The sequence below is a fragment of the Hylobates moloch genome, unplaced genomic scaffold (genome assembly GCF_009828535.3).
Source record: "Hylobates moloch isolate HMO894 unplaced genomic scaffold, HMol_V3 SCAFFOLD_10, whole genome shotgun sequence".
Classification (NCBI taxonomy): Eukaryota; Metazoa; Chordata; class Mammalia; order Primates; family Hylobatidae; genus Hylobates; species Hylobates moloch.
Genome location: NW_026652285.1, coordinates 70,061,977 through 70,085,483, shown reverse-complemented (window position 1 = coordinate 70,085,483; position 23,507 = coordinate 70,061,977). Strand labels below are relative to the sequence as shown.

The window sequence follows — 23,507 nt, the reverse complement described above, 5'->3', positions numbered from 1 at the left end:
CAAAAAATACAAAAATTAGCTAGGTGTGGTGGCAGGTGCCTGTAATCCCAGCTACTTAGGAGGCTGAGGCATGAGAATCGCTTGAACCCAGGAGGTAAAGGGTTGCAGTGAGGTGAGATTGCACCATTGCACTCCAGCCTGGGTGACAGAGCAAGACTCTAAACAAAAACAAAAACGAAAAAACAGAATGGGGATAGATAGAAGGCCCAGCAGGCCTGGTGGGAGTTGCATTCTCCCACACCGTGAGCATTGTGGAACTCCCCTATTCCTCATGCTGGGGCTTTCTTTCACATTCCCTTCCTATGGGATTCCCCTCCCATGCCAACCCCAGCAGCACTAGGGCCCTGGAGTCACACAGGTCATGCTAGGAAAAGGGGTACAGGAAAGGTGAGGAGATTAATCAATACATGCTTTTCCAAAGAGCAAGTCCAGTGTCAACATGAGCTCCTTTCTGGCAATCTCTCCCAGCTGGGAAACCAGGGGACTCGGTCACACGTAGTGAAGGTAGGAGCAAAGGGATCATAGAGAAGGCTGGGGAAGGTCCTGGGACACTAGACTCTGACAGCTCCAGCCGCTGGTACACAGGGTGGAGTGGTCAGTGACAACAGTCCACAGGCTCAAGTATGTCACCACGTGTTATACTTAAAAGTGCTTTCTTTTATGTTATCCCGTATGATCTATATACCTGTGTTGTGGGGAATACAGGCCAAGTGTATCTCAAGGAGGAATCTGAGCCTCAGGGAGGTTAAATATTTGTCCAAAATCTGAACCTCAAAGGTTCACCTCCAGCTACTCTTCCCACTGCACCTTACAGCGCCATCTAGTGGGTGAGACCCATGGGCCGGCTCCATCATTCTTTCATTTCAGGGGATGGACAGAGCAGGCAATCTCCTAAGCATTCCAGATTCGGATTCCTTTTTATGAGTGTCCCTGCTGGGGGCTTTGTCTTCTGAGAGTAATGGGCTCTAGCAGCTGACACAGCCTCAGAGGCTGTGGACTGGGGTCCTCATGGGAAAGGAGAGATTAAGTTTAGACCTTGAGAGTTCTGGGCCGAACAGGCAGAACCTTGTACTATTGACTGAATGTTTATATCCCCCCAGTTCGTGTGTTGAAATCCTAATCCCTGGCCCAACAGTATTAGGAAGTGGGGCTTTGGGGAGGTGAGTAGATTGTGGGGGAGGAGCCTTCATGAGTGGAATTAGTGGCCTAATAAAAGAGACCCCTGAGAACCCCATTGTCTGTTTTACCATGTGAGGACATAGTGGGCCTCACCGGATACTGACTCTGCCAGTGCCCTGATTTTGGCCTTCGCACCCTTCAGAACTGTGAGAGATCAATTTAAGCCACCTAGTCTATGGGCCTATGGTATTCTGTTATTGCAGCCCAAACGGGCTAAGACGCTAACCTGGAAAAGCACCCTCTTTGCTGCTCCTCTTTTCTCTGCATTGCTGCTGAAAGACAAGAAAGGAAGGAGGGCTGAGGTCCAATGCTGTCTCTTCTCTCTAGGCAGACTATGCTCATGGATAGTCTTTCTCCACTGCAGGAGTGGAGCTCTGTGTTACTTCCTTTTTATTCATTTGTAACTTGGGTAAAAGTGTTTTTCTATTTTCTTCTTTTGAAAACCTTAGAAAAGGGTTATCTGTGTATTCCTCTCTTGAGGAAGGTGACAAAATCTCCAATAGGGTTTGCTCCATGAGATGGGATTCGGCTCCACAAGGACAGCACTAGGGCTCCAGCCTCTGACTGGAAGCTTTCAGAGGCTCAGCATTGCTATCCAGATCAGCCCTAAAACGGAGGAAAGGCTTGGCCAGCACACCTAAATGGAGGGGTCTGACAAACAGGGCGAAGACTCTGCTCCCCCTCGGTTATTCTGAACTCTTAATAATCCAATCCCTGGCTGGGAATTTTCCCTGAACCCCTCTACCACATCCAGATAGATGGTCTGTGAGTATTGGATAGAAGCCCTAGTCTCAACCGTAACCCCTCCATGTCCATAAAGATGATGCTCTCTTTTTTCCTGAGAGTTCCCATCTCAGTTTTGTCTCTGGGCTAACATAATAATTCATTTAGAAAAGTGGGAAGAGAGACCCCCCCAAAAAAAAAAAAGATTCAATCTCTGCTGGAGTCTGGCCTTCAGTTTCTCTAGAGTGGGACGGGAAGAACAAAGAGTGCCAGGTGAACTCATAGTCTCCCCCACCCCCACTATTTAGTCCAGAAGACCCTTAACCCTCCAGCTCCTTCTGTATCTCCCCACCCTTCTCTGGGCCTTCCTATTCTCCAACTCCATCTTATCATCATGTCAGATATATCCCTTATGCTATTTCCTATTTCTCCCACCTAGAAGCTAGACATTAATTGGGTCCATTACCCCTTGAGATCTCAGCTTGACACCCCCTCAATTCCACAGCTTTTGAAAGTCTTGCTCATTTCCAGGAGTTTACCCTGGAGACTTCCATTCCAGCTTCCCTTCATGATATGTTTTTGCCTTGCATCAACATCCTTGCAGTCCAAGTGCAGTGGCTCACGCCTATAATCCCAGCAGTTTGGGAGGCCAAAGTGAGCAGATCACTTGAGGTCAGGAGTTAGAGACCAGCCTGGCCAACATGGTGAAACCCAGTCTCTACTAAAAATACAAAAATTAGCCAGGCCTGGTGGCACATGCCTGTAACCCCAGCTACTCAGGAGGCTGGGGCATGAGAATCACTTGAACCCAAGAGGTGAAGGTTGCAGTGAGGCGAGATCACACCACTGCACTGCAGCCTGAGTGACAGAGCAAGACTCCATCTCAGAAACAAACAAACAATTCATCCCTGCATCCTTCAAGACTCCCTGGAGAATCCCCTTTCACAAAAAAAGAATGACTTTTCTAAATACAGTGTAAGAGTGACAGGAGGGAAGGAGGCCCGTAGCACACACCATGACAAACAACTTAAAAATTCCCTCTTATTAATTCCTTTTCTCCCAAAGTCTTTTGTGCTGCTGTGCCCCTAAGGGCTCTCACCTTCTGTCCTTCATTTAGGTGGTGCCCCACCCTGCTTGCTGCTCACTCCCCTCTCCCAGGTCCCTCCCCTCCCCCCAGCATTATGATTCTTCTCCTTTTTGTACAGAACAGTTCACCTCTCCCAAAACTCTGCCCTAACCTGCACACCACCCTGATTTGGGAGTTCTCATAGCAGTTATGACTATAATGCACAATATTCTATACAAACCTAATTATTCCTTTTGTCATTCCTTTCATAGGTAGTATAGGAGCAAACCATTGTGTTACCTGGTGGTTACTTTAGAACACCCAAATGTTGTTTAGATATGAAAACATCTTAACAATTTTGTTGTTTTGAATATGAAACCTGGATTTGGGAAAGGCAAAAATCAAAAAAAGATGGTTAGAGGATGGCCGGGCGTAGTGACTCACGCCTGTAATCCCAGCACTTTGGGAGTCCGAGGCAGTCAGATCACTTGAGGTCAGGAGTTCAAGACCAGCCTAGCTAACATGGAGAAACCCCACCTCTACTAAAAACAGTAAAAATTAGCCGGGTGTGGTGGTGCATGCCTGTAATCCAAGCTATTTGGGGGGGCTGAGGCAGGAGGATCGCTTGAACCTGGGAAGTGCAGGTTGCGGGGAGCCGAGATCGTGCCACTGCACTCCAGCCTGGGCGACAGAGCAAGTCTTTCTCTCTTTCTCTCTCTCTCTCTGTGTGTGTGTGTGTGTGTGTGTGTGTGTGTGTGTGTGTGTGTAGTTAGAGGAGACAAGATACCGGCATACTTTGGAAATATTATAGGTTCGATTCCAAACCACTGTAATAAAGCAAATATTTCAATAAAGCAAATCAAATAAGTTTTTTGGTTTCCCAGTGCACATAAAAGTTGGTGTGCAATAGCATTATGTCTAAAAAAACTATAATTTAAAATACTTTATTAAAAATGTTCAAAAGAATAAGTCTGACCTACTATTTGATAGCAAAATAGGGTGACTATATAGTTAATAATAGCTGTACATTTTAAAATAACTTAGAGTGTAATTGGTTTGTTTGCAACTCAATGGGTAAATGCTTGAGGGGATGGATACCCAATTCTTCACAATGTGCTTATTTCATGTTGCATGCCCATATCAAGATATCTCATGTAGCCCATAAATATGTACACCTAGTATGTATCCGCAAAAGTAAAAAATACTTTATTGCTAAAAAATGCTGGCACAGAGACATGAAGTGAGCATATGCTGTTGAAAAATGGGCACTGATAGACTTGCTTGTTGCAGGGTTGCCATAAACCTCCAATTTGTAAAAAATGAAATACCTGCAAAGCACAATAGAGTGAAGTTCAATAAAGCAAGGTTTGCCTGCGTAAAACCTGTATTTAAAGATAAGGCAGGTGACATTGTAACACATGGCAATAAGGAACAATTTTTTTTTTTTTGAGACAGGGTCTAGCTCTGTCACCCAGGCTGGAGTGTAGCGACATAATCTCAGCTCACTGCAACCTTCGCTTCCTGGGCTCAAGTGATTCTCCCACCTTAGTCTCCTGAGTAGCTGGGACTGCAGGCATGCACCACCATCCCTGGCTAATTTTTGTATTTTTTATTTTATTTTTTTTTTGGTAGAGACAAGGTCTCCTTATGTTGCCCAGCTGGTCTTGAACTTCTGGGCTCAAGCAATCCTCCCCACCCACATGCTGAGCCACTGTGCCCGGCCCAGGAGCAATGATTATTAGGAACTTAACTAAGTATGTTAGAAAGCACCAAGAGTTAAAAAAATATTTTGGTGACACAAAAGAAACTTTACTAATGTGGGCATAAAATATTTGAGTAATTTTACATAAGCATTACATAATGATGTATAATAAAGGATTTACTGATATCCTTTTATACATGTGAATCTAGATATATGCTGTTATATAAAAATACAAATGACTACTAAATCTAAAGCTTATGTCTATCGCTTTGAAACACAAAGTATCAGTATATTAAATAAAACAAGATATATGTATATTTACTAGCTGAATAAACTGAAACAACTTTTAAAAATAAACATTAATCATATCCATTATATTGCATGCATGTTTGTATTTATCTATAATTATTATTCTTAGAATAGTCAACCAATTACAGTAATTATATGTTTAACCCAAGTACAGTCATAACCTAAGGATGTTTAGGTCAATAATGGGCTGCAGTATATGATGGTGGTCCCATGAGATTATAATGGAGCTGAAAAATTCCTATCACCTAGGAAGATCCAGCCGTTGTATCATCATAGCACAATGCACTACTCATGTGTTTGGGGTGATGCTGGTATAAACAAACCTACTGTGCTGCCGGTCTTATAAAAGTATAGCATATACATGATGTACAGTACATAATACTTGATAATAAATGACTATTGGCTGGTTACAATGGCTCATGTCTGTAATCCCAGCACTTCAAAAGGCTGAGATGGGAGATGGCTTGAGTTTGAAACCAGCCTGGGCAACATGGTGAAAACTCATCTCTATAAGAAATACAAAAATTAGCCAGTCGTGGTGATGTGTGCCTGTAGTCCCAGGTACTTGGGAAGCTGAGGTGGGAGGATGGCTTCAGCCTGGGAGGTGGAGGTTGCAGTGAGCCAAGATCCCACCACTGCACTCCAGCCTGGGCAACAGAACCAGACTCTGTTTCAACTTAAAAAATAACAACAACAATAACAAACAACTATGTTACTGGTTTATGTATTTATTATACTATACTTTTAATCATTATTTTAGAGCATACTCTTTCTACTTACGTAAAAAGAAGTAAAATAGCCTCAGGTAGATCCTTCAGGAGGCGTTCTAGAAGAAGGCATTGTCATCATAGGAGAGGACAGCTCCATGTGTGTTACTGTCCCTGAAAATCTAATAGTGGGACAAAATATGGGGGTGAAAGACAATGATATGGATGACATGGTGAAACCCTGTCTTTACTAAAAATACAAAAATTAGCTGGGCATGGTGGCACATGCCTGTAATCCCAGCTACTTGGGAGGCTGAGGTAGGAGAATTGCTTGAGCCCCAGAGGCAGAGGTTGCAGTGAGCCGAGATTGTGCCACTGCACTCCAGCCTGGATGACAGAGCAAGACTCTGTCTCAAAAAAAAAAAAAATTGAGATGAAATTCACATACCATAAAATTCACCATTTTGGTACACTTTGATGGCTTATTTTTTTAAGAAACGGGGTCTCACTCTGTTGCCCAAGCTGGGGTGCAGTAGTGCAATCATAGCTTACTGCAGCCTCAAAATCCTGGGCTCAAGCAATCCTACCACTTAAGCTTCCCAAGTAGCTGGAACTGCAGGTGTGTACCACCACACTGACTAATGTTTAAAAATTGTAGAGACAGGATCTCATTATGTTGCTGAAGCTAGTCTTGAACTCTTGGCTTCAAGCGATCCTCCCACCTAGGCCTCCCAAAGCGCAGAGCTTATAGGTGTGAGCCACTGTGCCTGGCCTGAAGTGTACAATTAGGTGTTTTTTAGGATAGTTTCAGAGTTCTACAATCATCACCACTATCTAATTCCAGAACATTTCATAATTCCTTGAGGAAATCCTGTGTACCCATTATCAGTCACTTCTTATTTCACCCTCCCCCTAAGTCCCTAATAACTACTAATCTTTCTTTCTCTGTGGATTTGGCTGTTTTAGATATTTCATATAAATGGAATTAGATTATATGTGGCCTTTTGTGTCTGGTTTCTTTCACTTAATGTTTTCAATTTTTTTTCATGTAATATGTATCAGTACTTCATTCCTTTTTATGGCTAAATGATATTCCATCATCTAGATATACCACATTTCGTTTATGCATTTATCAGTTGATGGACATTTGGGCTGTTTTCACTTTTTGGCTATTATGATTAATGCTGCTATGAACATTCATGTACAAGTTATTGTATGTACATATGCTTTCATTTCTCTTGGGTGTATACCTAGGAATAGACTTGCTGGATCATTTGCTAGTTTTATGTTGAGCTTTTTGAGAAATTGCCAAACAGTTTTCCACAGTGGCTGTACCATTTTACATTACTACAGCAATGCACAAAGATTCCAAATTCTCGTTGTGGTTTTGACTTCTAGTTTCCTAAAGACTAATAATGAACATCTTTTCATTTGCTTATTGGCCATTTGTATATCTTCTTTGGAGAAATGTCTATTCAAGTACTTTACTAATTTTCAAATTTTTTTATTGTTGAGTTGTGAGAGTTTAAAAATATGTATATTCTGGCTATTAGACCTTTATCAGATACATGATTTGCACATATTTCCTCTCATTCTTTGTCTTTCTACTTTCTTGACAGTGTCCTTTCACATGCAAAGTTTTTAGTTTTGATAAAGTCCAGTTATCTATTTTTTCTTTTGTTACTGTGCTTTGTTTTTGGTATTATATCTAAGAAACTGTTGAATAATCCAACATCACGAAGATATACATCTGTGTTTTCTTTTATAAGTTTTATAACATTGGCTATAAACGTTAAGGTCTTTATTCCATTTTGAGTAAATTTTAGCATATGGTGTGTGGTAGGGATCTGAATTCATTCTTTTGCATGTGGATATTCAGTTGTCTCAGCACTATTTGTTGAAAGGCAATTCTTTTTCCATTTAACGCACACTTGTTGAAAATCAATGACTATTGATTTCTGCTGAAGGCACACTTGTTGAAAATTAATGACTATTGATTATACCAGTAAGGCATAAGGATAGACATATAGATAAATGGAATGGTTTTTATTGCTGTCATTTTGTAGTCATTTTTTTGTTTTTTTGTGTGTGTGTTTTTTTATTTTTTATTTTTATTTTTTGAGACAGGGCCTCTTTGTCACCTATGCTGGAGTGCAGTGGCATCAACACAGCCCACTGCATCCTTAACCTTCTCCTGGGCTCAAGCAATCTTTTTGCCTCAGCCTTCCAAATTGCTGGGACCACAGGTGCATGCCACCATACCTGGCTAATTTAAAAAAAAATCTGTAGATACAGTCTCACCATATAGCGCAGGCTGGTGTCAAACTCCTGGGCTCAAGCAATCCTCCTGCCTTGGCCACCCAAAGTGCTAGGATTACAGGTGTGAGCCACCGTGCTCAGCCCAATTTCATTTTTTGATTATTCATAATTGACTTTTTTTTTAAAAAAGTGAAAGCCAGTTTATTAAAAGGAAGTAAAGGAATAAAATAATGGCTACTCCATAGGCAGAGCAGCTCATAATGGACTTTTAAAACAATGCAGTTGCATTATTCTGATAAAAAATGAAAATTTATTCTAAAAATAAGAAAAAAACAGTGTTTGGCAGAGACTTCATATAAAATTTGCAAGTAAGCCTGATACAGAATCCCATTTAGCAAACAAATTATATGAAATTTTTATTTCCAGTAGTTTAGCTCTCCCACTGCAAAAACCCAAATGGTAGATAAATTAGAGCAAAATAATTTAAAATACATTTATAGACTCACAAGAAAATAAAGTCCTTTTCACAATGCTAAAGGCAAATGTTTGTTGAATTGAAATTATATATCAAGTAATGCTATGTTTTAAGAATAAGGGATACATTCTGGGAAGATAGTGATAAATGCAGAATTTTGAGAACAACTTAATAGCAAATCCTCAAACCCATGCACAATATTGACAATAAGACTAGGTGACCAGGTATTATCATAAAGCCCACAATATCAAAAGTAGAAACAAAAGGCAATGAGATGGACAATATGAGAGAATAGAAAATTCGGTGATTATTATAAGGGATTGTACATTCAACTATTAAGAGACCCAGAGAGAACAGGAGATGTGATGAGGAGAGATGTGTTAAGGAAGTAATATAGGAAATGTCCTAGAATTGTAGGGTATGAATCTCAAAAATTAAAGGTCCTATCAAGTACCCCATACAACAAATGAGAAAAGCCTTATATTAAGATACATCACTGTGAAATTACAGAGCACAAAGAAACAGAGAAAATCCTGTAATCTTACAGAGAAAAATGGGTTGCAGAAAGGATTAGAAAGAATAATGGCATCATTTCTAGAAGGCAATGGAGCCATGCCATCAAGATTCAGAGTGAGAATTATTTCCAACCTACAATTTAATACCCAATGAAGCTATCAATGAAGTATGAAGGTAGAAAAATTCATTTTCAGATATGCAAGATGCATTAGTTAGGATATAAATATTGAGAGGAGGTAGATAAACTTAAGAAAAACAAAAATTATATAAGAAATGTAACATTTATTGCTTGGTTTATCAGAAAATAAACTTTATGCATCATAATATACTCATATAGTAAACACTGGACAGCTATGATGTAGATGTAACTATTTTGGTAGACAGTGGTAGGAATAAACTGGAGAGAAGTGGGTAGAGAGGCAAATCTTTATCTTTTTCAGTTGGAACTCAAAACACATCTTTGCCAGGCCAGTGGCTCACGCCTGTAATCCCAACACTTTGGGAGGCCGAGGCAGGTGGATCACCTGAGGTCAGGAGTTTGAGACCAGCCTGGTCAACATTGTGAAATCCCGTCTCTACTAAAAATACAAAAAAATTAGCCTAGTGTGGTGGTGGGCACCTGTAATCCCAGCTACTCAGGAGGCTGAGGCAGGAGAATTGCTTGAACCCAGGAGGTGGAAGTTGCAGTGAGCTGAGATTGCACCACAGCACTCCAGCCTGGGCAACAAGAGTGAAACTCTATCTCAGAAAAAATCAATCAATCAATCAAACAAACAAACAAAAAAACACATCTTCTACAATTAAAAAAATTTGAGATTGCAATTACAGATAACAACTACTGTAACCCATATAATATCCTTTTCCTCTTATTTACTAACAGAACACTGATTTTACTTGAGGGAGCTGAGCATTCAGCTAAAAATTAAAAATCTGCCCATCTTTTCTGCAGTGGGGGTGGCCTTTTGACACAATTGTAGCCATGGAAATGTAAGCAGAGGTCCCTGGCAGCGATGTTGAGATGTAAGCAGTCAAGCGGGTTGTCCAGGTGCAGTGGCTCATGCCTGTAATCCCAGCACTTTGGGAGGCAGAGGCAGAGGAATAGCTTCAGCTTGGGAGTTCAAAACCAGCCTGGGCAATGTAGCAAGACTCTGTCTTTATGAAAAAAAAAAAAAAAAAAAAAAAACTGTCCAGCGTGGTGGTGCATCACTGTAGTCCTAGCTACAGCCACTTGACAGGCAGAAATGGGAAGATCTCTTGAGCCCGGAAAGGTCAAGCTGCAGTGAGCTATGACATATTAAAAAAAAAAAAAAAAAAAAAAAAGTTTGACTCAACTAGCACTTTTCTTTTGTGCCTTTTCATCCCTCTACTTCCTCCTGCCCTAGTTGCAGACATATGGCTGGAGCTCTGGCAACTCTATTGAAAAGACTAAGACAGAGGTATAGGGTCACACCCTGAAGATCACAGCTATAAAAGGGAAAGCTGTAAGGAGCCAGGTCCTTTTGGCATCATAGACTGCAATATTAACTCTGAACTCCTTTTGACGTCAGAGAAAATAACACTGTATCTTCAGGTTTCTATTACTAGTGCATTTCCTACTTGATAATCAATATATGGATATATAATAGGGGAGTCTAATTGTTATAACAAATAGATGCCAATATGCATACTGACTCAAATATAATAGAGTTCTTTTTTCGTAATGGTACTGGGCAGGTAGAAGCAGACTGGTAGGTCAGTCTTCCTTCTTTCCCTCATTCAGACACTGGCTGATGAATGCTTTTTTTTTTCTTTTCTTCTTTTTTTTTTTTTTTTGAGATGGAGTCTCACTCTGTCACCTAGGCTGGAGTGCAGTGGCATGCTCTTGTGTCTCAGCCTCCTGAGTAGTTGGGATTATAGGCATGTGCCACCACGCCCAGTTAATTTTTGTATTTTTAGTAGAGATGGGGCTTCACCACATTGCCCCAGCTGGTCTCAAACTCCTGAGCTCCAGCAGTCTGCCCATCTTGGCCTCCCAAAGTGCTGGGATTACAGGCATGAGCCACTGTACCCAGCCTAATGAATGCTCTTTCATCTTTCGTATGTGGCTTCCAGAGCCTGCCGGGACATCATCTCCATTCCAGGCAGCCGTGAGAAGAAAGATCATAGGCTGGGCACGGTGGCTCACACCTGTAATCCTAACACTTTGGGAGGCCAAGGTGGGCGGATTGCCTGAGCTCAGGAGTTCAAGACCAGCCTGGATAACACGGTGAAACCCCGTCTCTACTAAAATACAAAAAATTAGCCGGGCATGGTGGCGTTTGCCTGTAGTCCCAGTTACTCAGGAGGCTGAGGCAGGATAATTGCTTGAACCTGTGAGATGGAGGTAGCAGTGAACTGAGATTGCGCCACTGCACTCTAGCCCGAGCGACAGAATGAGACTCCCTCAAAAAAGAAAAAAAAGGAAGAAGAAGAAGGAGAAGGAGAAGGAGAAGAAGAAGAGGAAGAAGAAAGATCATAGAGGAGTACATGGGAGAACATGGTGGTTTTAGGGACCAGGCTTAGAAGTGGCAGTAGCACTTCTGCTCACATTTCATTGGCTAGAGCTCAGTTGCCTCTAACTTCAGGGCTGGGGGCCTGGAAGGGGGAAGAGGAGACAGGAGCAGGAGCTGAAGAATGAGATCTAGCTGTACACCCAGGAAAAACAGAACATGGATTGTGGAGGGCTGTTAGTCTCTGACATAGCTTATGACTTAGAAATATGCAGGTAACCAACATAAGAGGAAGCTTAAAGAGTTGGAAGCTGCTACCTCCTGAGAATAGGACTCAGAGGTAGAGCAGGCTAGGCCAAGGGACCACTGGCTTTTGTTAAAAAAAAAAATCCTTTTAATGATATTTTATTTTTATCTGTTTGTTTCTTTGTTTTTCTTGAGACAGGGTCTCACTTTGTCACCCAGGCTGGAGTGCAGTGGTGCAATCTTGACTCACTGCAGCCTCTGTCCCCTGAGTTCAAGCGATTCTCGTGCCTCAGCCTACCAAGTAGCTGGGATTCCAGGCATGCACCACCACGCCCGGCTAATTTTTGTATTTTTAGTAGAGACAGGGTTTCACCATGTTGGCCAGGCTGGTCTCGAACTCCTGGCCTCATGTGATCCACCTGCGTTGGCCTCCCAAAGTGCTGGGATTACAGGTATGAGCCACTGTGCCCAGCCAATACTATTTTATTGTAAAAACACTTTATAAATATTACCTTGTAAAAAAAAATCCACAGCCAAATTAATTTATAAAAATAAAGCAAAAGGGCTGGGTGCAGTGGCTCACGCCTGTAATCCCAGCACTTTGGGAGGCCAACGCAGGTGGATCACCTGAGGTCAGGAGTTCAAGACCAGCCTGGCCAACATGGTGAAACCCCATCTCTACTAAAAAATACAAAAATTAGCCAGGAATGGTGTAATCTCAGCTACTCAGGAGGCTGAGGCAGGAGAATCGCTTGAACTCGGGAGGCGGAGGTTGCAGTGAGCTGAGATTGTGCCATTGCATTCCAGCCTGAGCGACAGGGCAAGACTCCGTCTCAAAAAAAAAAAAAAAAGTTTCAGCTACATCTTCCTTTTGCCTGCCGGTCTCTGCCTCTGCCACCAATCTCCCCAAGGTGGGAGCCCTTTCTTCTTTTCTTTTTTCTTTTTCTTTTCTTTTCTTTCTTTTTTTTTTTTTTTTTTTTTGAGACAGAGTCCTGCTCTGTTGCCCAGGCTGGAGTGCAGTGGTGTGATCTCGGCTCACTGCAACCACTTTCCTGGTTCAAGTGATTCTCCTGCTTCAGCCTCTTGAGTAGCTGGGACTATAGGCGCCCGCCACCACGCCTGGCTAATTTTTGTATTTTTTAGTAGAGATGAGATTTCACTGTGCTAGCCAGGCTGGTCTTGAACTTCTGACCTTGTGATCCACCTGCCTCGGCCTCCCAAAGTGCTGGGATTACAGGCATGAGCCACTGCGCCCAGCCGGGTGAGAACCATTTCTTAGATCCATCTTCTTTCTTCTTCTCCAGAGACCCACACAGGACCACATGCTGCTAAACACACAGAAAAAAATGTTGAACAGAATGGCATTCTGCCCTCTTTGCTTGCAGTGAGCTCGCTCTCATCTAACAGCCGCCCGTTCTTCCCACGTGTCCAGCCTGGTAGATTTGTGCTGTAGCATGCACTGCTTCAGTCCTGAGAGACTGGCCAGATTCCAGGGCCCTTGTACTCACTGCTTGATGAAGCCAGAGGAATGCCTGCAGCGGATGAGCACATTCCCAACCAGTGTGCAAATGGTAATGAAATCACTGCAGCTTCCTGTGGGGAGTCAAACACCATGACCCCAACCACGACAAGAAGATGCTGATGGGTACATTAATAGAAATAGATTTTCTAGGATGCAGAGTCCTTGCATTTCACTCTATCCTGGATCATTACCATTAAATTATAGTGTTATCTTTTTCTTTGACTTTCAGGATCGTGTGATTGCATTTGTAAGAAAAGGTTTTCTTAGATCTTCACTTGCTCAACAAGGAAATGGGATGCCGTGGGAAGTTATGAGTTCCCTGCTTGGGGTGCTGGATAACTGATTGGCAGGGATGTTGTGGAGGCGGAGAGGAGGACTCCAACCCCAGGATGCTATGAGTCTTTAGTGCCCATTGTCCCCAGGACGCCACCAGAGGTATGCAATCTGATGCGGATTTCGCAACACAGCTTCTGAGGTTAGTGATGCAAGTTCATTCAGGAGAAAACTGTGTGGCTGGTGAGATGGACCCAGGCTGTTGAGGCTGCTGCTGGGGCTAGAAGTGTCTGACTCACGCTTCACAGCCCCTGCCAGCATTTCAGAAGGAAGCAATGTTGTCTCTTGTTCTTCTTCCTCCGCTCATCCCCTAAGCCAGGCGTCTGGTCTTCAGCTGTTGTCTCTTTCATTGCACACAACCCCCTGAGAAATCTCAGCCACACCCCAGCCTCAGCCCCCATCTCTGTGATAACTCCTAACTCTGTCTACAGCCTTGACCTCATCCCTAAGCAACAGACTCATATACCGAACAGTTTATTGGACATCTTCATCTCATTGTCCTACATTTCAAACATGATGTATCTTAAATTGGGATGTTTTCTCCTGGCTTCAAATCTGAAGTCCCTCATCCAGCCAGCCACCCCATACAGAAACCTTCCTCCGTCTCCCTCTTAAGCCCATTTCTACCTTGTGTGCAAGTCCTGTATATTCCACTTCTATGGTATCTCTTTTTATTGGCCTTTTTCATTCTAGCTCTATTACCACTGATTTCATTCCTGCCAGAGTGAGTATACTTCAACCCAAGTGGGACTCCACCTCCACCAGGTGGTCATTCCCCTCCAAAAAAAAAAAAAAAAAAAAGCATAAAACACAAAAAGACTGATAATACCAAGTGTTGACAAGAATATAGAGCAATGAGAATTCCTGTGCATTCCTGGTGGGCATGTACATGGGTAGAACAACTTTGGGAAACTAGTAGTATCTACTCAAGTAGATATATGCATAGCCCACGACCCAGCAATTCCACTCCTAGATATGCATGCAACAGATTTACCCCCAGAGGAGCATGTAAAGGCATGTACAGGAAGGTTTACAGCCCCAAACTGGAAACTGCACAAAGCTCATCAACAATTGCAGTGCATCCATACAATGGGATATTAACCAGCAATGAGCAAGAACAAAGTGCATTTATGTCTAACAACATGGGGGAGTCTTGCAAACATATGTGGAGTGAAAAAAGCCACACACAAGAAAATAGCGAAAACTAGTTTATGATGTTAGGATGGTTATTTTTCTTGTATGTAAGTAGTTCCCGAAAGAGGCCAGAGTGGGTCTCTGGAGTTTTAGTAATAATTTGTTGTTGTTGTTTTAATCTGAGTGCTATTATGTAGATGTGGTCAGTTTGTGAAAAATTTTGTACTTTTCTATACACATGTTACATTTCAATAAAAAGTTTACTAAAACACATCCACCTATGCATACACACTGAAAAAAACAAAATCTCTTCCATGGTTCCTCACACCCGGAGGAGAAACATCCAGACCCTAACAGAACACTCATAGATCTCCATGATGTGACCCTGTCTGCCAGGCCACACCCTTCCCACTGGTACTATGTGTGCCATGCACTAGACCATTCTCCTTGCTGATCTCTGTGCTACTCCTTCAGCCTGAATCCCTCTGTCCACCTGGCTCTGTCTGAAGATGCCACCTCCTCCATGAGGCCTCTTCTGATTTCTGAGACCACACATGCTGCTTTTCTCTCTCACACAGCTCTGAGCTCTCTCTGCTTGCATGCGTTCCCTTGACTGAAGGCAGCATGCCGTGAAAACGCAGCCCAGGGAGAGATTTGTGTGGTCTCAGAAATCAGGAGAGGCCTCACAGAGGAGGTGGCGTCTTCAGACAGAGCCAGATGGACAGAAGAATTCCAGGCTGAAGGAAAAGCACAGAGACCTGCACAGAGAATGTGGAGTGGGCTGATAGATGGCACACATGCCCCAGGTGGGAAGGAGGTAGCCTGCTAGACAGGGTCACATCATGGAGGGCAGAAGGTAAACCTCCTCGAGGTGTCAGAAATGGTGCCTGGTTCATCTTTGTAGACCCTCCTGGGGCCAGTGCTGTGCCTGGTACAGTGCTTGAGCTAACAAATGTTTGAGAAATGAGTGAATGTATGCTCTGAGTTAAGCTGTAGTCCACAGTGCCAGAAAGCCAAGACACCCAGTGTGCCTGCAAACAAGCTTCTGCCGAGAGCCAAGTCCCTTTGGAACCAAACACATCCTGTAGTCCTTTATTGGCTGCTGAGAGCCAGGTCGATGTAAATGTGTTGTGCAGCATTGTGGGCGTGTCCAGTTAGACTCAGTGAGATGGAGCAGCCCAACTAACATGAATAAGCCGTGCAAATATGTGGTTAATGACCCTGTCGCTCCGTGTCAATTCTTAATCCCGGATAATTAGCAGATAGATAATTGGTGGAAGAAGGGGAGGTGCTGATGGATGGCCCATCACTTGGGTGAAGCTAATGATTCTCTATGGATTAAGACCCACCCTCTGTAAGTGTTGATGGCTCTTATTTGAAATGCTCCTTTTGAAAGGGCCTAGATCCAAGAAAAGGTGTCAGGAACTCCAGAGCTGGGCGTCGGCATGGGGACTAATTCCCTGGGCTGCTTCCATGAAAGGTGGGCTGACATGTCCCGCTGCTGCCAGCCTTGTGCAGGCAGCCAGAGTCCTGGACTACTCCTGACTTGCTGGCTAATCCCAAGGAGGGCCTTTTTCCTCTCTTAGTTTCGTCACTTGTCTAATAGCAAAGAGTGGGAAGGCTGGGGTGGGTGTGCTGACTTGAGAATCCATTGTAGACGAGAGTTTCCCTCACCTGCCCCTCCTTAACCACATTGGAGGTGTGTCATTCGCTGCCATTGAAATGGTTTGGGTGGACTAGCTGGCCTCAATGATAGGGTGCGGTGGAGGGGACATGCAGGAATTGAAAGCAGACACCTGAGATGGAAGCTTGTGGTACCTTATGTGATTTGAGGCAGGGCCAGCTAGCTGTCCACCAGGATGGGTGCATGTGGTGCCACAGTGTGAGTCATCACTGCACAACAATTGCTCAGCGAGCAACTCCATTTCCCAGGCCCCTTTGCAGTAAGTCAGGTACAGTACAGTGTTTCCTGTTGTTGACAGCTGACATTTGTTCCGATTGGCTGGGTGTCCACTCCGACTGGTTGGTGCATGTGCTGAACTAGTCAAAAAGTATTTTTTTCTTTTTTTTGGTTTTAAGGAGCAAAAAGTTTAATAGGCAAGAAAGAAGGAAGAAAAAAGAGACCAGCTCCCTCATACAAAGACAAGGGAGGAGGACTTGGAACAAAGAGAAACCCTGTGTGCAGCACAAAGGCAGTCCATTATATAGGGAGGCTGGAGGAGGCAGTGTCTGGTTTGCATAGGGCCCAGGGGATTGGTTTGACCAGGTGTGTCATTCATGTAGCCCATGAACAACCTGGCCTTCCCACCTTAGCCCTTTAATATGCAAATATGGGTCGCCATGATGTTCTGAACACATGGTGTTATCTGGAGGTGGCCATCACACTTGGCACAGGTGGCAACAAGGAGAAGATGGCAGGAATCGCCATAACTGAGTGAACCCAGTTTCTAATGGCCAACATTTGCATATCAAAGCTTGCCTGCCGGGCCCTTCTAGCCACCTTTTCTGTTAGAAAATAGATGGTTTGGGGGTTGTTTCTTATTACAGGAAAATTTCCACCGAGAACCTTTACCCTTACTGTCTGTCTGCCTAGAATAATTTCTTAATAACTCCTGGATTATTCCCCCCTCAAAGAGAAGTAAACCTAATTGCTGTTAGGGAGCGTTGGATGACGAATCTTTCAAACTAGTTGAAAGTATTTCTAACATCACTCCTAGAGGTATGAATCCCTAAACAAGAAAGATTTGATTTAGTTTTATCCATTTTGCATTTTTAATGAATGAGATCATAAGGCATGTATTCAGTGATTTTCTTTTTTATGCTCAGAGATTCACATGCATTGTAAGAAATAATACATGGAGATCCTATGTATCCTTTACCTAGTTTCACTCAAGGGTAGCATCTTGTAAAACAATAGTATAGTATCACAACCAGGATATACTTACATAGATCAATATTGGAACATGTCCAGCACCACTCATATTGCCTTTTTATGTTCACAGCCACTTCCCTCCCACCCACACCCACTCCTTAACTCTGGGCAATCACTAAGTTGTTCTCCATTTCTATAATTTTTTCATTTCACCAATGATATATAAATGTTATATATTGAAATAGGCTTTTTCCACTCAGCATAATTCCCTGGAGATTACAGGTAAGTCTTGTATATATCAACAATTCATTCCTTTTAATTGCTGAGTAGTATTTCATGATATGGATGTACCACAGTTTAACCACTGATGTTCCATATTTAACCTGTTGAAGGACATCTGTTTATTCCCAGTATTATTTGTTGCTATGTAAATAAAGCTTCTATAAACATTCATGTACAAGTTTTAGTGTGAACATAAGTCTTCATTTCTCTGGAATAAATGCTCAGGTGTGCAACTAATGAATTGTATGGTCATTGCATGTTTTGCTTTAGAAGGAACTGTCAGCCCAGTGTGCTAGCTCACACCTGTAATCCCAGTAACTCCTGAGTCTGAGGCAAGAGGATCACTTGAGTCCAGGCGTTGACAACCAGGCTGGGCAACATAGAAAGACCCTGTCTCCACAAAAACAAAAAGAAAATTAGGGCAACACAGTGAGACCTCATCTCTCAAAAAAAAAAAAAAAATTAAGCTGGATGTGGTGGCAGGTGCTTGTAGTCCCAGCTACTCAGGAGACGGACGGGAGAGGATCTCTTGAGCCTAGGAGTTCAAGGTTGCAGTGAGCTATGATTGCCTTCACCCTGGATGACAGAGTGAGATACTGTCTCACAAAGAAAGAGAGAGAGAGAAGGAAGGAAGGAAGGAAGGAAGGAAGGAAGGAAGGAAGGAAGGAAGGAAGGAAGGAAGGAAGGAAGGAAAGATGAAACTGCTACCTTGTTTACCAGAGTGTATGAGTGATCAAGTTTTTCTGATTCTTTGCCAGTATTTTTTATTTTAGCCATTCTTATAGGTGTTCAGTGATATCTCATTGTGGTTTTAATTTGCCCATCCTTAATGGCTAATGATGTTGAACATCTTTTTATGTGCTTATTTGTCATCTGTATATCCTGTTTGGTGAAATGCCTCTGTGTTTTTTGTCCATTTTCTACTTGGATTGTTTGTTTTCTGACTGTTCAGTTTCGAGAGTTGTCTGCATATTCAAGATATAAATCTTTTGTCAAATGTGTGGTTTGCAAATATTCTTTGTCAGTCTGTAGCATGTCTTTTCTTTCTCAAAATGATTTTTCAAAGACGAATGTTTTTAATTTTACTGAAGTCAAATTTAGCAACTTTTCCTTTTATGGATTGCACTTTTGGTGCTAAGTTTAAGAACTCTTTGCCTATCCTTACATCCCAAAGATGTTCTTCTATTTTTTTCTAACAGCTTTATAATCTTACATTTTACATTTAAGTTCATGATCCATTTAAGTTAATTTTTATATAAAGTGTGAGACTTAGTTAACATTTTTTGAGTTTTTTTTTTAACCTGTGGATGTATAATTGTTTAGCACCATTTGTGGAAAATGCTATCTTTCCTCCACTGAGGTGATTTTGTATCTTTTCCAAATCAGTTGGGTATATTTGTGTGAGTCAGTTTTTGGGTTCTTTATTCTGTTTTAGTGATCTATGTTTTTGTCTGATACCACAGTCTTTATTACTGCAGCTATTTATAAAACAAGTCTTGAAATTGGGCAAATAATGCCTAGAACTTCTAGAATTAATAAGGGAGTCCAGGAAGGTCATAGAATACAACATAAACATTAAAATTGATTATATGTATATATATTCACAATGGATATGTGGACATCAAAATTAAAAATATAATACCATTTGTAATCACTCAAATAAAAAAATCCTTAGGTATAAATCTAACAAAACTTGTACCAGGAAATGTATGCTGAAAACTATAAAATGCCCAAATTGATATACAAGGTTTAACATAATTTCTATTAAAATCCCAACAATAACTTTTGTTAACGTAGAAAAGATTATTATAAAATTTATGTAAAGGCAAGAATTAAAGGTACTAGAATTAAAAAATTAATTTAAAATTAAAAATTAAATTAAAAAATTAATTAAAAAAATTAAAAAAAGAATATCCACCAAAAACCTCCAGCTAACATTATACTTAATGGTGAAAGACTGAATGTTATCCAGTAAGATCAAGATCTAGGCAAGGATATCCACTCTCACCGCACTTATTTGACATAGTGCTGAATGATCTAGCCAGTGCAAAAAGACAAGAAAAGGAAATAAGAGCATATAGATTGGAAAGGAAGAAATATTGTATTTTCTGTATTGTTTTCCTTTTTTCAGTTACATTGATTTCTGCTTTTGATTATTTCTTTCCTTCTATTTGCCTTGGGATTTTTTTTTCTTTTTCCACCTTCTTGAGGTGTGTTATGGTTTAAATGTGTCCCATAAAGTTCATGTATTGAAAACTTGATCCCCAGTGCAGCCGTTTTAAAAGGTAGGGCCTAATGGGAAGTGTTTGGGTCAAGCCACTGCCCTTATGATCATTCATGCTGTTATCTCGGGAATGGGTTCCTTATAAAAGGATGAGTTCAGCCCACTCTTGCTCTCTCTTTGCCCTTCTACCATAAGATGACACAGCACGGATGCCCTCACCCATGCTGGCCCCTCAATCTTGGACTTCACAGCTTCCAGAACCATGAGCTAATAAATTTCTGTTTATTGTAAATAACCCAGTCTCAGGTATTCTGTTACAGCAGCACAAAATGGACTAAGTCAAAGCGGGAGTTTAGCTTATTGATTTGAGATTTTTCTTCTTTTCTGACGTATGCCTTTAATGCTACAAATTTCCCCCTCAAGACTGCTTTAGCTATGTCCTGTAAATTTTGATATATCTTTATTTTCATTCACTTTCATGCTTTTCCCTTTCTAATATTTCTGAAACTTTCTCTTTGACCCATGGATTAATTAGAAATTTCTAAGTGTGTAGAGATGTTCTTGTTATCTGTCTCAGAGAAGTTCTGAAGACTTTGGAGAACTCACTCTGTAAGATTTCAATTCCCTTTGATTTTCTTTTAATGGACCAGGATATGGTCTATCCTGATACTTGTTTCATAGGCACTTGAAAAGCATATGTATTCTGCTTTTAGGTGGAGTGTTCTATAAATGTTGGTTAGATCTTGTTGTTACTACTGTTGAGTTCTATATCCTTGCTGATTTTCTTTCTAGTTGTTCTATCAATTGTTGATAGATGGGTGTTCAAGTCTCCAATTACTATTGCGAGTTTGTCTTTTTCTCCTTTCAGTTCTATCAATTTTTGCCTTACATATTTTGTAGCTGCTTTTTGGTGCATACGCATTTAGGGTTGCTATGTGTTCTTGGTTAGTTTACCCTTTTAACATTATGTAACGTCTCTCTCTGTTCCTGTTATTTTCTTTACTTCTGAAGTCTACTTTATTAGATATTAATATAGCCCTCCTGTTTTCTTTCAATTAATGTTTGCATTATACATATTTTATTTTCAACTTGCTTATATTGTTACATTTGAAGTGAGTTTCTTATGGATATCTATATTAGTTTTCTATATCTGCTAAAACAAATTACCACAAACTTGGTGGCTTAAAACAACACATTGGCTGGGTACAGTGGCTCACACCTGTAACCACAGCACTTTGGGAGGCCAGGGTGAGGAAATCGCTTGTGGCCAGGAGTTTGAAACCAGCCTGGGCAACATAGGGTGACCCTGTCTCTATTTTTTTTTTTTTTTTTTAAATAGCCGGGTGTAGTGGCACTTGCCTCTGGTCCCAGCTTCTCAGAAAGCTGAGGTGGAAAGACTGCTTGGGTCCAGGAGACTGAGGCTGCAGTGAGCCATGACTGAGCCACTGTACTCCAGCCTGGGTAACAGTGAGACCCTGTCTCAAAAACAAACAAACAAACACAAAAACAAAAACCCCTCATATATTTATTCTCTCGTAGTTCTGGGGGTCAGAAGCACAAAATCAGTTTCACTGGGCTAAAATCAAGGTGTCAGAAAGGTTAGTTCTTGCCATTCTGGAAGTCCCAGGGGAGAATCTGTTCCTTGTCTCTTCCATCTTCCAGAGGTTGTAAATTTTCCTTTGTTCACGGCCACATCACTGCAATCTCTTGCTTTCATCATGACATTTTGATTTTGGGGGTATTAAATCTTCTGCTTCTTTCTTTTTAAATTATTATTATTTTTTAAATTTTAGAGACAGGTCTTGTTCTGTTGCCTGGGCTGGAGTGCAGTGGCTCAATCATTGAGCACTGCAGCCTTGAAATCCTGGGCTCGAGAAATCCTTCTACCTCAGCCTCCCAAGTAGCTGGGACTACAGCCATGCACCACCACACCTGGCCAATTAAAAAAAATTGTTTTTTAAAATAGAGACAGGGTCTTGCTTTGTTGCTTAGGCTGGTCTCGAACTCCTGGCTTCAACTGATCCTCCCTCCTTGGCTTTCCAAAATTCTGGGATTATGGACATGTGCCTGGCCTCCACTTTTGTCTTATAAGAACATTTGTGATGACATTAATATCTGCCTAAATAATCCAGTGTAATCTCTCCATTAAAAAATTCTGAATCACATTTGTTAAAGCCCTTTTGCCACAAAGTAACATTCACAGGTTCCAGGGATTAGGACCTCGATATCTTTTTTTTTTTTTTTTTTTTTGCATGGCTTCATATTTTAAATTTCATTTTATTTTTGGTGGAGGAGCATTCAGTTGTGTTTGTTTTTCATTTTTTATTTCTATAGGTTTTTGGGGAACAGGTGGTATTTGGTTATATGCGTAAGTTCTTTAGTGGTGATTTGTGAGACTTTGGTGCATCCACCACCTGAGCAGTATACACTGAACCTAATGTGTAGTCATTTATCCCTCACCTCCTTTCCATTCTTTCCCCCAGAGTCCCCAAAGTCCATTGTATCATTCGTATGCCTTTACATCCTCATAGCTTAGCTCCCACTTATGAGTGAGAACATATGATGTTTGGTTTTCCATTTCTGAGTTGCTTCACTTAGAACAATAGTCTCCAATCCCATCAAGGTTGCTGCAAATGCCATTAATTCATTCCTTTTTATGGCTGAGTAGTATTCCATCATATATATATATATATATATATATATATTCCATCATATGGAAAATGTATATATATATATTCCATCATATGGAAAATTAATTAATTCATTCCTTTTTATGGCTGAGTAGTATTCCATCATATATATATATATATTCCATCATATGGAATATATATTATATATAATTCCATCATATGGAATATATATTATATATAATTCCATCATATGGAATATATATATATATTCCATCATATGGAAAAAATATATAATATATATTCCATCATATGGAAAAAAATGTATATATATTCCATCATATGGAAAAAATATATATATATATTCCATCATATGGAAAAAATATATATATATATTCCATCATATGGAAAATATATATATATATATTCCATCATATGGAATATATATATATATATATCACAGTTTCTTTATCCACTTGTTGATTGATGGGCATTTGGGCTGGTCCCACATTTTTGCAATTGCAAATTGTGCTGCTATAAACATGCATGTGCAAGTATCTTTTTTGTATAGTGACTTCTTTTCCTCTGGGTTTATACCCAACAGTGGAATAGCTGAATGAAATAGTAGTTCTACTTTTAGTTCTTTAAGGAATCTCCACACTGTTTTCCATAGTGATTGTTCTAGTTTACATTCCCACCAGCAGTGCAGAAGTATATTTTCCCTTTTCACTCTATCTACACCAACATCTATTATTTTTTGAGTGTGGTCATTCTTGTGGGAGTAAGATGGTATTGCATTGCGGTTTTGATTTGCATTTCCCTGATCATTAGTAATGTTGAGAATTTTTATATGTTTGTTGGCC

General features: G+C 41.0%; 1 protein-coding gene across 10 annotated transcripts in view; it reads left to right on the top strand.

Moving 5' to 3' along the window:
• Positions 1 to 18,018, top strand: part of TRMO (tRNA methyltransferase O) — a 50,159-nt gene extending 32,141 nt beyond the window's left edge. For 4 of the 10 annotated variants that reach the window (XR_009215233.1, XR_009215228.1, XR_009215227.1 and 1 more), the window contains one exon: positions 12,955 to 18,018. The gene's annotated coding sequence lies outside the window, so the exon portion shown is untranslated. Of the gene's footprint in view, positions 1 to 4,419; positions 4,803 to 12,954 lie in introns of those variants that run through there. The other 6 variants (XR_009215224.1, XR_009215225.1, XR_009215226.1 and 3 more) reach the window with 6 other exon arrangements.
• Positions 18,019 to 23,507: the final 5,489 nt, after the last annotated feature.